The 15,119-nt window shown below is 51.2% G+C and overlaps 1 pseudogene; it reads right to left on the bottom strand.

Annotated features, from left to right (window-relative positions):
- The window catches only part of LOC131089633 (hydrocephalus-inducing protein-like), a 66,451-nt pseudogene that overhangs the window by 38,493 nt on the left and 12,839 nt on the right, over positions 1–15,119 (bottom strand).

The raw sequence follows: 15,119 nt of genomic DNA, 5'->3' as shown, positions 1-15,119 counted from the left end.
GAAGGGAGAACCAATGGATACATTGTATAGGAGGGGCCCCGGGACCACAGCCAATCACGTCTCCCACTAAGGGGAACATTCTGGAAAACTGGGAGGGGTGGGGAGTGATTGACTGGGCCCAGGGAGGAGAGAAAACTATACATATTTGGAAATTGAGGGAGGGGAAATTATATAACTTAGGGAAAACCTTAGCAACCATATAATAGACAGAAACTGAGGCAGGGAAAACTGGGAGGGCAGAACCATCATAACAAAGTAGGGGAGAAACAGAACATACCAACAAAACACACTACAACAGACGGTGGAACAAGCCCAGAGGAGGGGATCTCACCTGTGGGATGCGGGAGAAGCCCCGCAGCACCATGTCCTCAGACTGGCCTCGCGCCAGGCCCATCGCTGGTGACTTCACCCCAAACGCAGGCTTGGTACGTTTGGGCTTCTGGGAATCATCCTCGGGGCTACTGAGGGTTGAGACACTCTGGGCCTCCTCCTCAGGTGGGCTGTAGCATTCTGCACTCCAGAAGAGCTGATGGTAACGGCGGCCCTTGTTTGTTACTTTGAACTGACGAATACAGGGCACCAGGCTGGAATAGAAGGCAGGATGGAAAATAGTATGGGAGTAGCTATTTTCCTGGTCATCAGATTGCTCCCAGTGAGCAACCTGAGGTGTTAATTGCTTGGAGACTATCTTCATCTCCAGTTCTTAATGTGGACCAGAAGTAGTGTGTGATAAGCTGCCCTTTTGATGTCATTATTGCAAAGAGAAATATGTTTATAACAATTTGTAACATTTCCAGGTGAGGATAACAGGACATGGTGTTTTCCCCCAAAATGTTTGTTCTGGGGTGATTCATACTGTTGCTGTATTTTGTGTTAATCTGTGCCCAAAACTGAAACTGAATCTTTGAGATGCTGCCCTTGGGGACCTTGTGTGTGGGGGCAGGATTGCAGACATTCCTAAAAGCTGCCTCAGAGGCAGTTTCTGGATGATCCCAGCAAGCTGGCAAAAATCATCTGCCTGCTCCAGGAGAGGAAACCAGGGGAGCAGAGCCTCTCTCACTCATATCAGCCTTGGCTCTGCACTGGGAGCCATTTGTAGAAACTTCATTTTGCAATTAGAAACTGTTTGGAAGTGAACTTTGCAAACTCTGCTGGCAGCTCTGCCTCTGGAACTGCTCTGTGGGCTCCTGCCTTCCTGGTGGGGGTTGTCACCCTCCTGTCTCTTTGTTCCCAGGGCCCCTGCTTGCCTGGGAGGTGCCACTGGGAAAGGGCAAGGACAGGAGAAAGGATCTTCCTTCCCTTGGTCCCTCAGCCACATGGAGGGACTGCCTCATCTGGGCACCATTTCAGGAACCTTTTGTTCTGGGCAGCCTGTGAGATCATTACTTGATCAAGCCAGGACATCAATGTATTGGAACTAAAGACAATTTGTGGCAATTTAGCAACTGGTTTCCCTTTCAGTGGCTTTTGAGGGTGTCTAACAACTCTCAACTGCCCATCACATGTTTGTAAAGGAATCTCTGCCTTTAGGGAAGCAGTCAGGGCTTTGAACACTGAAGAAGATCTTGCCTGAAGGACTACAGAAAAACTGCTCCTTGTTGAGACAGGAGGAGAGGTGGGAGTGGAGAGATCTCCTACCTGAATTGGTATCCCAAGTTGAGCTCTGGGGCGAATGGTTCATCTATGACAATTGTGGTGCCAATGCCGAAAGCCTGGATATAGACGGTGTTCCAAAGGCGGTTCCTAATGAACAGCTGGACAGAGTCCTCAAAACCCACAGTGTCATCCAGGGTTGCTGTGACAGTCACATGAACCTCACCCCTAGCAGGGATCACTCCTTCACTGGGTTCAACAACAAAGCAGTAGGATTTGGAAAGCTGTAAGACAAACATAATATGCATTTAGGATGGAAACCATATACCCTGGTGTCTTGTGGGATATAAGAAAAGGAAAGACTAAAGAGGGGAGGATACAAATCCTGAAGGCTTAATCTCCCTGAAGTTAAGCTACAGTACTGGGCAACAGCAGAGTTCATACAACCTGTATTTTCCCCTCCTTTTAGGGACTCACCCAATTAACCCCGTTTTGCCCAACCCAAGGGATGCTTATCCTCAGGAGAGTGTTCCCTCCCCAGTCTTTCTCTGCAGTGTGGGCCAAGGAAAGCTGCTTTCTCTCTCCTGGCCTCTCACAAAGGCTCAAGGCCAGAGGAAGTCCTGACTGCTCAAATCCCACTGCAGAAACCACATGGCTGGAGGACACTGCTGAGAGCCTGAAGAATATATCTCTGCAAAACCAGGTAAGCAAAACCCCAACACCAAACGATTCTTTCCCAAGGGGCCATCAGTGCTTCTCAACACCCCCTGAAGGACTGAAGCCCTCACTCCCCACCAATCATCAGCTGTAGAGAGGTGCCCCAGGGCCCTCTGCTTTGGAAAAGTCACCTCTAAATGCTTATAGCAGAGCAGGAAAGCAGGAAGCAGAAAGAAAACTGGACAACATGTGCTCTGTGGGCATGGCCCACTCTTCCCAAGAACTCTTGTCATCTGCTTTCTCATGGACTTCATGGACTGAGCAAGGGAGCTGGAAGGTGCCCAAAGGAGGGGGAAAGGCCTTGCACCAGCACAGCTGTACAGACACAGCTCTGCAGGTCTGGCCCTGGCAGGAGCATGTGAAACCCAACCTTTACACACCATGAGCACCCAGCCAAGGTGCACTGCTCCCTGCAGAGGCTGAAAGCAGAACTCCATTGTGGAGTCAGGAAAAGCTGCCCTGGAAAAAAACCCTCGCTTCAGAATGACATTTATCTCCCAAACAGCTGGGAAAGCAGCAAGAGGAAAATTCACACCCCTCCCACATGGCCTGATGCTTTATCCACAGACCAAACAAGTCCATAGCATCAGGTTTTATCCAGCTCCACAAGTTCAACACACCCAGCATGAAGAAGAGAACAAACCTCAAGCCCCTCACAGATCTCCCCCTCCAGCAGACATCCCAGCCAGCCCCAGGCCCAGCCTACAAGCCCTTCCTGGCTGCACCAGCCCTGCTCCCCCTGCCAGGGGAGCAGCCCCAGCTCCTTCTGCCCTCTGCAGCCCCCACACATTAAACAGCCTTTCTCTGCAGCTGCTCCCCAAAGATGCTCTTCAATAGCACAGAGATCACAGGCTGGGGGTGCACAACCCCCACACTTGTCTTTGTGTGGACAGCCCAGATGGCTTGACCCCCAGCAGGTGTGAAAATTGCCTCCCCACCAGCAGTCTGAGGACAGACCTCACACCCTGCTCTCTACTATTAACAGCAGTTTGGCACAAAGCAAATGCAGATGGGACAGGGAAACCACAGTGAAACCCATGCTCTGGGGAGCAAAGGACCACAGGTTTCTCTTGATCTCGGAGCTCCAAAATGTGACACACACAGCTAAAGACAAAAGATAAAATTAAGGGAGAACTTGTCTACACAACCCAGATTAATTTCTGCTCCAACATCTCTGCACTTGACTTCACTGAGGGGTGCCCCAGCTAAAACCACTCCAGAGCCAGGTTCCTCTTGCCTCGCTCAGAGGGAATATTGGAGTATCTTGCCTCCTCTCACACAGGGCAATATGGAAATCTTGCATTTAAAAACCAAGTCATGGCTGCTACTGACCAGTCCATTTCCCTGGAAAACAGCCCCACAGATACTTACAATGTCTACGCTGAAGGCTACAGGGACGAGACATTCACTGAAGATGGTAAAGCTTTGTGAAGAGGGTTGTAGAGCTGGGATCCTGCCAAACTCTAACAGAGTTGGACTTGGGTAGATTTCATCCAGCCATCCAGTGCTCCGTAATTCTACTCCCTGTTCCAGGAAGCAGGCAAGAAAGATTAAAAAACCACCCAAAACAAACCACAACAGGGAAACCTAAAAAAGCTTAAACAGCTCAACCCTGCTCAAGTTATTGCTTTAGGGACAGCTACCACACTCCAGCTGAAATGCTGGGATTTTGTGGGAAAAGAAAAAGAAAAATACAGGTTCACCTCCAAATTTAAAAGGATTAAGGTAAGAGAACCTTTCAAACTACAAATTATTGGCCCAAAGGTAAAAGCTTTGCAAGAAATCTCTAGTTAAGACCAGGCTGACAGTTAAACAACTGGTTATTCTGGTGGGGAGAAACCCTCCTCTTTAAGGTAAGCAGCCTGAAAGTTGAAAGCAACTGTTTTGTCAAACTTCAGGCTCCCTGGCACAGCCTGCATTGCCTGTCCTTCCTGTTCACTGATTTACATGCAGTGCCACAATGGCCCAGGTTCAGATGTTTGGTGCCATCCAGGGAAGTTGGCATCATCATTTCATTATGTTTTAATATCAGTTTAAATCCTTGCAACCACTCTTCAAATGCCAGCTTTCCTTTCTTTTACAGAAAGCTCAAGGTTCCCAGAAGTCTTCTGACATCTTCTTTTGTGCTCAGAGAGATGGACAAGACATTTTAAAACAGATGTTTCCAAATTTAACAGCATTTTAAAGATTAATTAACTAAAACTCCCCTCAATTCCAGCTTAGATGAACTACCTTCTGTGTCAGACATTGAGATCACCACCTATGAGGCACGGGCTGTTTGTGCCACCCATCCCTCCTGTCCTTCTCCACAGCAGCCTGTGGCTGTTTTCCCTGGCAGAATCCCTGTCCCCTGTGCACCATTGCAGGAGCAGCTGCACACAGGCTCACATCTCCCCTTGCACTCACCCGTGGGTGTCTCGCATCCCCGAACACGCCGACGAGAATGTTGGTGCGATGCTCGCCCACTGTCTGCACCTCGATTACAACTGGGATCTCTGCAGTGCTGAAAGGCTGGACAATCCCACAGGGCTTGGGGCTGCTGTAGAGCACAGGAGAGTCCTCCTCGCGTTTCTGGAAGGGACAGAGTGAAATGCAACTTCAGAGGGACCTCTGAAGAAACTTTAGACTCCTTAACATCCACCGCAACAGCGACGTACACACATGTTTAAAACTCCTCAGGACAAAGGTAAAAGGCACAAACAAGCTGCAAGAATTGTAGGCTTAGCACTCCCAGGGCATCCTGCAAGGAGGCTGCCAGCACAGCCACTGGTGTCTGTGGATGCAGCAGCTTTTCACAACCCTCTAAGATCTCCCACAAGAAAGCACCCTGAAGACTAGAACATGAACTGTTTCCTTGGGAGGTTAAACTGCATCCTAAAGTTTACATTCAGGTAGTATCCTGTTCTTAGCAGATCTTTAAGACTGAATAGAAACCAGCAAGGTCTTATCCAAACCCTTTTTTCCCCTAATATTCTCCCCAATAATATTTGACAGGAGCAGGTGGATGTGATGCCAAACCTGGGGAATAAGCCCGTAGCAGCCAGGAAGGCTGGTGGAATTCGTAACAAAGAGCTTCCTCTCATATGGCACCTTCAGGAGGCACTCACGGTACGGCAGGATTATAGGGAACACATTCAGCTCAGGAACAACACATCTGGGCAAAGAGATGACCCCAAGGGAATCAGAGATACTGAGAGAATGAAGAACATTTACCCCTAAAGATTGTGAAATGGAGCAGAACACATTGGTCACATTGGTCAAATGGGCCTTTAACAGCCCTACAGTGATAAATTGCCTTCTACCTCTTCCCATCCAACATGTCTTGTCAAGGAGGGGCAAACCCTGAGAGGCAGCACCCAGAGGCTGCCAAGTGCCCCAGGCAGAGCACTTTGCCCCACAGCTGCCTCAGCCCCTCCTTTACCCAAGAAGGCTTGCAAGGACTCCTGGAATAGTCCCGGTGATCCATGAGCTCTGGGGGAGCCTTCCCAACAAGGACCAGTGCTCACTAAGGCTCAGGGAACACACAACTCTAGTGTCTCAGTAAAAATGACTCTCTTCTCTCCAGTGGTGCTGTTGCCCTGCCTGAGAACTCAGCTGTTGGCCCCAGCCTTGGAGGGCACGAGACACCAGCTGCCCCACAGAGGGGCTGATCACCCACCCCCTCCCAGGCCCTGCAGCTCCCTTGCTCCTTCACTCCACAGCTCCGGGCACTGCCTGGCCCCAGCTCCATTTGCTTGACAAAATGGCAGCCCAGGCACTGACTGCCTCTGCCTGGGAGAGGGAACAGCACCAGGGAACTGCATCCCTCTTGGCATTAAACTGACACCCACAGCAGCACAGCAGGGTGAAATTCTGCGGCAGCAAGAACGACTTTTGGTTTAAGTCTGAGAACACTAAAGCTCAAAATGGGAAGCACAGGGAAGGAGAAAAACTGGAGCTGACCTGCCACATCAAGGGCTGCTTTCCCCTCATAAGACCCTGCCCTTACCACTCTTGCTGGGAGCCACTTTCCCCTGTCATGTGCCCTCATGAACAGAACCAGAGCCGGACTCTCAGCAGGCCGCCTGGTGTGTCCCAAACCAATGCAGGGTGGCTACAACCAGCACAACTCCATCTCTTGCAGGAAGAAGGAGAGGGGGCCCTCAGGAAATTTGTTCCACCTCAAGCACCAACACCCAGGCCAATAAATGATATCATTCCCGGTCCCTTTAGAAAAGGGCCCAGGACCATGGTGGGCTGTGAGCAGAGGTGCTTTTCACCACAGGCTGCTGTCCAAGCACTGCTGTTCTCATGTCCAGCTGGCACAACATGAGGGCATTAACCAGCACTTCTCCTTGGGAGCTGCAGCCAGCAAAGTCTGTGCAAGGCAGTGCCTGGGGGAAGGGGAAGGTACCTGGCTATGATGAACACCGTTGCCACTTCCTTAGCAATACCCTTCAGGTCCACCAGCAATCTCCGTTTGAATCTCGTCACAGTGTTGGAACAGAGGGTCACCTGGTGGAAAAAAGAAAAGTAAATTCTTCCTTACAAAAGCTCATTACTCACATGTGATATCCTCCAGTTCCTGAGGGAGGATTTGGCCTCAATCCTTCTGCTGGTCCATGTGTAGAGCAGAGTCCCAGAGTAGCAAAAGCCTTCTGGCAATACCAGATTTGTCAAAAACACCTTGCTATCACAGCATAGGTCAGCTTCATTAAAACATTAGACTAAAGCTCTACACACCACTGTATTCAAATTAAGGGGCCAATTTCTCATCTGACTACAATGACATAAATGCAGAGGAAATCTGACTTGGACACAGTGAGTTCAGCTTTACAGAAGGAGGCTGAGGGCAAAGAGTGGCCCAGCAGGTGCTGGGCAGTTCAGGGCTGCAGAGTGTTTTGTCTCCACTGGAGATCCCTGCAGTGAACACAAATCATTCTGTTCCCCAGGAGAGGAGAAATGAGACCAAGAAGAAAAGCTAACTGCTTTATACAATGACATCTCCCTAATAGACACCTTCTGCCCTCATCCTGGCTCTGCCCACTTGCAATCAAAGAAATTGCTCTCAAAAACACAAGAATGGCTTCAGGACTTGGTATTGATCTCAGTGTATGATTTTGGAAACAAAACAGTGCTCCCTGAGGAACATCCCAGGTAACCCAGCTAGCAGAGGCCTCCCAGCAGTGCAGATCTCTCACTCCCAGGATGCTCAAAGCTGGCACCAGAGCTAAAGCCCTCCCACACTGCAGTGAAGCTTCAGCCCTGGTGCTGAAGCGTCTGTGGCTGGATTCTTCCCATACCTTAATATGCTGGTGTCCCTGGGGGAAGATGGTCCCTTGGCTGGGATTCATTGTGAACTCCCTTGGCTCCATACAGAATTTAATTCCCTTGTCCCAGGATGGGTCACCTTCTTTGTGTATTTGATCAAAGCTGCTCACAGCCGGCTGCATGCCATCCTCTGACATGCGGAGCTTGAACGTCACGGGCACCACGGAGTTGTTAGTGAGGCAAATGCTCTTGGTGCAGGGAAAGCCTAGGAAAGGACACAAATATCCATTTAGGCACTCATCATGGCATGACTCCTGGTGGGAATATCCTGGCAGGATGAAAGTGTGATTGGAGTTGAGCTCTTTATTATCTGAACTACAGCTCACCAAGAAGCTGCATGAGGAATTAATTGTCACTTAGTTCCCTTTGACGCTGACTGCAGACTGCAGCCTTGAAAATACCCACTCCTAACCCTGCTGAACACTGCAAGCTTCTCTCTTTGTGATGGGGAGGAGCTCCCTCACCTGCCCCAAACCAGCACCAGTTCTCTCAGTGATGAGTGTGCACCCAGACCGAGCATTTACTCTGAGAATTCAAGCTGTAAAATTCCCTGGTAAGTCTGCCAACACTCTCACCATTCTCAAGATACATAAACAGTGAGTTGTCATTGAGAAGAAGCTACAGCAAAAGAAAGTGAGGATGGAATCAGGAACTAGAACGTGATGCACTTAATGCAGTTTCTCTCTGCAGGACCCTTAAAGCATCTCTTGGTTTGGGCCAAACAGACTGAGCACGTGACAGCTCAGAGCCCACTCAAGTGGGGGCAAACCCCAGCCTTGCTTTGAGATCAGCAATTAGGAACCAGGTCCCACCTCACCCAGAAACAGGGACATCACAGCCATGCTGCTCACTGTGATTGTGCCTGCAAGGGGATCCCCACTTTAGCTCTGAGATTTGCAGAGATACAGCCACTCATGGTGGGGATGTCCTGCAGAGCCCGGAGAGCAGCCACAGCCTGATCTGCAGTGCACATCTGGCCGGGCTGGCCAGCTCTGTGGGGAGGAGAATTCTCCCCAGGCCTGCTCACCAAGAGTCACTGGAACACAGATGGGGAGTAAAAACAACTGCAGGTGCAGCCCAGAGCTTCTCTGTGCCCATCAACAGTGATCTCTGCCAGCTCCAGCAGGGACTCCAGCAGGAGGCAAGAGAGGCACAAAAAGGACAAACCCAGATGTCAAAACCTCAAATGAGACTGAGGTCAGCACATGCAGACAACAGTCAATAGCTGAAAAGAAGCAAAGATACAACAGCTGCCTTCAACTGAAGAGACCTTAGGAATGAAATTGGATTCAGCAGGATGAATCTCCTGTTTCAGAACCGTATTTCTATCTGTTGCCTTTCTTGTTTCATTTCTTCAAAAGGCAACTTGACAAGCGCCTTGTTGGTGATGCAGGCTGGGGAAGAAGGAGCTCAGGAAAGGCAATGAGTTTCCTTCAAAAGATCATGAATTTCATTGTTCTGGGTTTAGGCTTGGTAGTGAATGTTGCCCTTGGTCTGGGAAGGGGGATAGGGGTTTTGGGGGGTTTGGCCCTGGGCTGGGCTTTTTGTTCGGGTTATTTTGGGAGTTGAGGCTGTGCAGTTGGAGCTGAGGTTGGGCAGGGAGCGGAGCTTCCCTTCCTCCTGCTTGGGGATCGAAGCTCGGCCGGTGCTGCTGCGGGAGGTTTGTGCTTGGCCCGGGACTGCCCTGGCTGCAGCTCAGCGCGGGCATCGACCCTGCCTGCCCCGCTGCTGCTGCTGCTGCTGCTGCTCGGCACTGCCCACATCCCCCTGCCCTTTGGGAGTTTGCAAAAGGAGCATTTCCGTCCTTCCCTCCCTCCTTCTTTCCCTGCCCTGCCAGAGCCCACAGCTCCTCTTGCCGTGATCACAACTACACCAAAGGGGGAAAACGGGACTTGGCGGCTGGGAAACGTCTGTTCTTGCCTTCTTGTCTGTGCTGTCCTGATATAGTCTAGGAAAGAACTGTTATTCCTTTTCCCATAGCTTTGCCTGGGAGCCCTGTAATTTCAAGGGTATAATAATTTGGAGGGAGGGGCGTCATCTTTCCATTTAAGAAGATTCCCACCTTTCTTGACAGACATCTGTCTTTTAAAGCAGGACAGAGACACCAGAAAATACTGACTTTCTATTCTGTGATTCTATTCGATCTCACAATGGCAAAATGCCCCCTGAGGCAGCAGCAGCCCTGCAGTTCATAGCCTGAAGAGGCTGCTGTGGCAGATCATGAATGAGGGGTGCTTTTATGTTGGAAGGCACAGATCCCTGACACTGTGTCCCAGCCCAGGGAACACTCACCAAAGGAGACGTCCCCGAAGTCGAGGTCAGGGACATCGAAGTATAAATCCGGTCCAGTGACGGTGCCCCTGGATGGCGAGGACAGAGCAGGAAATGGCTCGGTTAAAGGCATTGCAAAGGTCTGGCTGTCGTGGCTTGGGGACACAAAACCTGGGCTCAGGGCACCCTGGGTTCCCAACCAACCCAGCCCCGTGTGCTCAGCACAGGGCCCTGGGCACAGGAGGCAGCTCAAGCCAAGTGGCAGCAGCCAACAGCCCCTGATGGGCAGGCAGGAGAAGCCCCCTGGATGCTGGTGGTCCCATGAAGGACCCTGAACACACACCCCAACATGGCTCTGTGCCTCAGTTTCCCCAGCTGCAATGGGATGGACATCAAGGTCTCCCCACAAACTTCTGTAAGCAGCCTTTCCAGCCACAGGTTCCCTGCTTTGCTACTTCTTAGCTGGAACTGCTGTTCCCATAGAGAAGCTTTCCCAGGAGAGTTTGACCCACACAATCATTACAGACAGAGTTCTGAGACATGAATGCAGGGGAGCCCCAAACATCCTCTGAAAAGAGCAGCAACAGTTCTACCCAGGGCACAGATGAATCCTAGAGGAAAGGACCAGCTTGTCAGCAGTGCACAGCTGGCACAGCCAAGAGCAATAGCTGCAACAACCAAACAAGGCTGGCCTGAATCTAGCACACCACCTCACCTGTCCTTGAACTCAGCAGACACACTCCAAAAGCCACCAACACCCTCTGAAATCAGCACTTGAAGCTGCACAACGTTCACCAGTTGATTTCATGTATTGATGCCAATCAATGCCCACTCTGCCTTTTGGTTCAAAATCAAGAACCAGTGAACTGTGCCTTGTGTTGTACTCACAGGACTGCCCCTGGCTCTGCTCTGCACATCTCAACAAGAGACACCTGCCCTTGCTCAAGGAGAAAGCTGCTTATGCAGAAACATCCCATGACCAGTTTGGGGGAGGGACAGAGGAAAATCAATTATTTGATGGTGAAAGGTTCCCTCTTGATTTCCAAACTAAAGAAGCAGCACTTTTCCTCCAAAAACAAAGCCAGCATCATTGTTTCTCCACTATGGGCAGACGTACTCACCACTTCTCTTGCTAAGTAGTAACTTCATTGTTCCTTTTTGTCCATCTCCCTTATCTTACTGGTATAATCAAATTCAGGTTGTTTTCATTTCTTGACTGCCTTGAGCCAGTGCCTCCCAAGAGCAGCAGCCCAGCTCCAAAGCTGCAGAGCAGCCAGCATCAGCTCTCCTGCTTCCACTCCATTATCCCAGCAGCACATGGCTCAGGCTGGCAGGGACAAGCCCTCGTGCTGCTGTGGTGCTGAGCACTGAGCTCTGCCTCCCCCATGATCAGCCCTTCTCCCTTTGGCTGGGCCAGGATTGTCTCTTGCCATGGCACCAGCCCACGGGATGGTGCCCCAGTCCTTGGCACAGTTCCTGCTGCACAGTTCCTGACTCCCACATCAGCCCTTTGCTGGCTGTGCAAAGGAGGCACCAGAGCCCTCTGTGCACAGGAGCTGGGAGCACAGCTTGTCCCCACAGCATGGCTGGGAGAGGGGAGCTGAGGCTGCTGCTGCCCATCTGGCAGGGATTATTCACAGGAGTTTTTACAAACACTGCTGCTGCTGCAGATGACCCAGGCTGGCCCATCTCCAAAACCCTGGGGGCCTTGCTGGGTGTTCAGGTGGGACATCCCAGAGCAGCTGCTGCCCAAAGCTGATCCATCCCACTGCCTGCCATGGCCCAAGGCAGAGGGAGATCTCCGCAGGGAGGAGTCATTGCAGCTCCTGGGCACCACACAGGGCAGCAGGCAGCCTCACACTAAGGCAATGCCAGGATCACAGCAGAGATTCACACCTCAGGCAACACCTTTTTTCTCTGCTCGACCCCAGAATGAGGTAGGTGGGGGATGTCCCAGAGACAGCTACAGATGTGCCCACCCAGCTCCCAGGGTCCTTACCTGACCGTCAGGATCACAGGTGTAGGAGATTCAGTGATACTGAATTGAAATTCTTCCTCAAACCACCCCAACACGTTGGTATGGAAGGAGACCCGAACAGTCTGGGTCCCACCTGCTGGAATGATGCCCCGCTCGGGCTTAATCTTGAAATGGAAGTCCACCTCTGTGGTTGAAGGGATATAGGTGAAGAGAGCATCAAGAGCTCCTTGGTTAATCAGTTCCACCTGCAGAAGCAAGAAAGCAAAATGGAAATACATGTGGAATCTTCCCTTCTTGTGAGTTACTGTCTAATGATGCAATGAATACCCAGAAAAGGCAGAAGATGCTTTGTGGTGTTGAATGGCAGAAGTCAAAATATACAACAGGACAAGTTCTGCCTTTGGGTTTTCATACAGAGCAGTGGCAACTCCACAGAACTGCAGTCACCCTGGGCTTATCCCATGGACACAGAGCAGTGCCCCTCTGCTCAGCAGCACCAAGCTCATTGAGAGCTGGCCCTGAGAGCCCTGAGTGGGGTCATTGCAGCTGCAGAGTGAATCAGCCCAGAGCTGCTGCTGCCCCAGTGAGCACAGCTCCAACAGCACCATCTACTCATTCACCTTTTCCCAGACCATGAAAACAATACATTGAGAATGAGGCATCAGCATCAAAATGTACAGACAGCACCATCTTTTGGTAAGAAAACTCAGCGTGTCCTTCCCTTCCCCAGCCACACTTTTGAAAGTTTCTGCCATGACGTAGGGCCTCCTTTTCTACCTCTTTCAGTTGCTCTCATGATTTTTTTGCAAACTTGACACTACTGGGGGCGAGGAAAATAGATAGAAAAATTCTTTGCTTTATTCCCAGGAACACTTTTCTCCTTCTAGAGCCAGAGATGCACCAAGGCTGAAGTGTGGTGAGGGACTGGTCAGCAAGGGAAAGAACTCCCAAGCTCTTTGCAAGGGCCAGCACTGAGCCAGGAGGCTGGATGGCTTTCCTGTGACTTCCAGGAATAGGCAGGGACACTTGACTGGAAGCTGTTTGCAGTGGGCTGAAGCCCAAGGCAGCCAGTTTGTTGCAGCTGCTTCTGCAGAGCCCAGTCCAAAGGGGCCTTGTGTCTGGCACTGCCACAAAAGCCTCTGAACATGCAGCTTTTTGAGGCAGTGTTGGTTTCGTGTGCCCAGGGGTTGTTTTGCAGGAAGCCTCCCAGCTGATCCCTAAGGAAGGCTGCCCAAAAGCAGGGACTGAGGCTTCAGGAACAACAGACACACCTTTGTGACCCCTCAGATTTGAGCAGTACAACAAATATTTCCTGCTCACAACTGCCCAGGTTGGCAGGAATTCCACAGCTGCACCAGGCTTGCTGCTGCCTCAGGAGCTGTCAGGATCCATCCCAAGCCCCGCTGCTCACCTCATGGGCATAGCAGGTGTGGATAAAAATCTTGCCAAGGTTCAGCGTAGGAGAGCTGAGTTCAACCAAGGGTCCTTGGCCTTCCCCTCTGAGGAGCAGGGGCAGCCTCATCTCACGGCCTGGGGAGAGATGTCCATTTCAGTACAATCATTCCCTCTGTTCCACTGGATCTTCCAGGCTGCCTCAGTGCTTGTCCCTGACTCTGAGCTGGATGCAGTCATGCTTTGAGCTACCTGGTCCAGGGGGAGGTGTCCCTGCCCATGGCAGGGGCCTTGGGACTAGATGATCTTTAAGGTCCACTCCACCCTTAACATACTGTGATTCTGTGGTTTCCTTCCCATACACCTAGAGGAGCTCTGAAATCCCTTCAGTGAAGGCACAAAGCTCATGAAGAGTTTGGCAATTACCAAACCACCTGGCCCAGGAGCACAGGCCTTTGTTGCCCCAGTGCTCCCCTTCTGCCACTCAGCACTGTGTTCTGTTTCCACAGAGTGAGAGCTGCAAGGTGACAACTCCCACACAGGGGGAGAAGCAGGGGCTGGCCAAGGGTGCTCCTTCTACAAACAGCCTGGGCTCAGTGGGGCTCAGCCACCTCTGCTCTGCTGCTGTCTGGGCACTGGGAGGTGATCCAGGCTCAGGGAACCCGTTTCTAACTCAGCTCCTACCACCTGATGATGGATCCATGGCAAATGGACCCATCCTGGAGGCCAGGGGCCTGCAGGGGCTGAGTGCTTGTTCACTAAAGCTGTTCTGCTCTGGAGTTCTCAGGCCTTTGAGGAAATGCTGGCAAAGCCATGGCATGAAACCTCTCCCTGCACTGCCTGGGCTGTTCTGGGATCAGTCAGGCAGACACAGCATTCTGAGCCCCGGCCTTGTACAGGAGACTCCATGGAAGCTGCAGGGCCAGTGGGGATGTGCCAGCACTGCCCTGCTGACCAGGGACTCTTCCCAGCAGTTCCATGGGAGCCCAGTGGGCTCAGGCTGGCACCATGGCTTCACTGAGAGGGAGAGAAGCAGGGCAAAGGAGCTGCACCTGAGATGCTGCAGTAAGCCACACTTCCATACTCCAATGCTTCCATGGGTTCGAAGGTCACCTTGATTTTTGCCGAACAATGGGGCCCAATTTTTCCCTCCTACAACAGAAAGAGACAGCAAAACATTGCTCTTCAAACTTCACATTTCTTGTTTCCAACCACAGGTCTGTAAGCCTTGATTGAGAGCATCAGTGATGAGTGAACAACACAAGCAACCAAGGAAAGCCTCCCAACCCAGCTCAACACAGTGCTGGAAGCTCTCAATGCTCAGCTGATCAGCTCCCACTCTCCACAATATTCCTGCTGCTCTGACACAATGCTGCTGTCAGCTCCATGGGATGTAACTTCCACTGTGCACTGGTGGCTCTTGGCCTTAGATGGGCCATAGGAGTAACCAAGAAGAGGACATGATCCCCTTCCTTGAAATACAGATATTAGTTAAGCTGTTTTGAAAGAAAGCAGAGGTTGGGATTATTCTGGGCTTCACCCCAAGATGAGAAGGGATTTTGCTCTGTGCAGGCACCAGGCATTCACCATCTCTCCCAATGCCAGAATCAGGGCTCTGGTTGATGGGAGCACGTGGCAGTTTGCTTGCATCACCAGAAAAGGAAAAGGTTTTCTGTCCCTGTGTGCAGGAGAAGTCCAAAGGCCCATTTCAGCCTTCCTCCCTTGTGTCCAGGCTCACAGATGACACTGAAAGGGACACTCAGAAATAGTGCAAGGCATGGTTACAGGAGGGGATTGGCATTTCTGTCATTAACCTTGGGCTGAATTTGGCCTCCTTTTGCCAGGGAACCTTTGCAAG

The sequence above is a fragment of the Melospiza georgiana genome, chromosome 14, assembly GCF_028018845.1.
Source record: "Melospiza georgiana isolate bMelGeo1 chromosome 14, bMelGeo1.pri, whole genome shotgun sequence".
NCBI classification, from domain to species: domain Eukaryota; kingdom Metazoa; phylum Chordata; class Aves; order Passeriformes; family Passerellidae; genus Melospiza; species Melospiza georgiana.
This window is presented reverse-complemented; position numbering and strand designations above follow the sequence as displayed.